The sequence below is a fragment of the Pyxicephalus adspersus genome, chromosome 2 (assembly GCF_032062135.1).
Source record: "Pyxicephalus adspersus chromosome 2, UCB_Pads_2.0, whole genome shotgun sequence".
In the NCBI taxonomy this organism is placed as follows: Eukaryota; Metazoa; Chordata; class Amphibia; order Anura; family Pyxicephalidae; genus Pyxicephalus; species Pyxicephalus adspersus.
In genome coordinates, this window is record NC_092859.1 from 103180674 (window position 1) to 103182930 (window position 2257).

Here is a 2257-nt window from a genome sequence, read left to right on the forward strand (position 1 = left end):
ATGGCAGAATTATTCGAAGGACACCGGCGCCATCTAATGGATACATGCGGAAACTACACTTATGACCACCAGAAGCTGCAGTGCATGGCCAAAAAAGTCACAAAAAGTCACACACTCTAATACTTCATTTGTCTACCTTTAGTTTTAGATACAGCACGCATTTACCATGGTATCATGTTGATAAGCACATACAATGTCACAACATTGATTTCCAGAATTGCATTAATCTTGTATTGATGGGATGAGTCAGTGTAAAGTCTTCTTCTCATTGAGGTTAAGATCTGGATTCTGTAGTGGAAATAAAATCTTCCTTAACTATTTTTCTAAAAAAAAATGTTATCTCTGAATCCTGGAATTGCCATATTGTAATATGCTTGTGTCATATTGATGGTGCTATATAAAAAATAGTAGTATACTAATGGTACTATTCTGTTTTTGATAGCTATACAAATTGTCCCTGGCAGTCTACAGCCGCATACACACATGCAATTATAGTCATTGGAAAGGATCTTTCATGATCCTTTCGAACAACTAAGCACTCCACAATGCACGAACGATGCTGTACATACAGCACTGTTCTGTTCTATGCAGAGGGGAGGGGGAGAACGACAGGGCGGCACCCCACTGCCCGCTCTACCCCTTTACTTGCATTACGATCGTTCGTCGTTCATCATTCGTGGATCCACCAGAACAGTCATTTAGACGATGAACGACGCGTGCTGTACACACTTCAGATTCTTGTCCGATATCGGCCCTGAGCCAAATTTTACCCTGCCATTCTCCTTTCTGCAGTGAGAAAAGACTGCAGTTGTAGAACAAGCAGACTTTTTATTCCCACAACTGTATGGCATTCCAGGTTTTCAATATAAAGACATACATCCAGTCACATAGTCATACAGTATTTATTTAGCACCAGGATATTACGCAAGCCTTTACAATGTCCATAGTCATGTCACTAACTGTCCCTCAAAGGGGCTCATCATCTAATGTCTCTACCATAATTATATGTCTTTAATACAGTATTACAATATACACAGTATGCAGTTTTGGGGAGAAGCCAATTCCTCTAACTGTATGTTTTTTTGGAAAAATGTCTTAGAGCATTAATATCTTTTAGTGTCTTCTACATACATGTGCACAAATATTTTGGGGAAACACACAGTTTGTGTTTTCAGGCCATTGATGTAATAAACACATGCACAGACAGGTGTATAAAAGGTATGTATAACCACCACTAACACAAATTGGTCATAACCGGAGCCTTATTTACAAAATATTGACTCATGTAGACTACAGTTAATAACTTTAAAACAAGCTCCAAAAATTTGTCAATTACCCCCACATGCGAAGTCAAATCAAAGTAATTCAAATTAATTTGTAACTTATTTTTTTTACTATGAGCTAAGTGACTGACAATTTAATTGAGCAGTGTTGGTTCACCAGCTATAATATGGAACATGGGACATTGTTATCTGGAAGCTATACAAAGTCAGTCATCCACAAAATAAAAATGTAAAAAAAGGAGAAAAAAATATTTCCTTTATTTTGGGTGCAAATAGGTGACAATCTACATGGGTTAACTTTCTGGTTTAACAGTCATTGTACAGCATTTGCAATGACTAAAGTATAAAGTAGCACTACAATGAACAAATGATTAAAATATAAATAAAAAGATGTCATTAAGAGGAAAAGTCCATACAAAATTCATAATAATAGAGGATTAAAAGACGATATGACCAGGGAAAACCTTTACTGCCACCATGAGAATGTAATTACACTCACAGTAGAACCCCCTTACTTCTGTGGATTACTGCTATAAAAAGAAGTATGATAATGGAAGTAGCATTGAGAATTACAATTTAGTTTTTTATTCCCATCCAAACTAAATGTAATAATGCAATTCCAGCTTTTACAATTCTCGCTACTCCACCAATAAATGGTGAGACTTTAAAAGATACATGCAAAAAAATTATATATGTAAATTTCAAAAGTAACATTGTTACCCTATGTCATGACATGTATAAAAGCAATGTTGAAAAACTTATTTAGAGTGTTAGCTAGATAATTGTAAGTTAAAACAGTATACTGACTAAGCTTTATGACTATTCCCAACCTCGAGAATAAATAAAGACAAGACAATGGTGCATAAAATCTGTTCTTCCAATACGGACTAAGTGAATCATAAAATCAAGTGAATGGATATCATATTCAGTTTAGGGTGAGGGGAAGATGTCAGAGGAGGACATTGGAGTTGAAG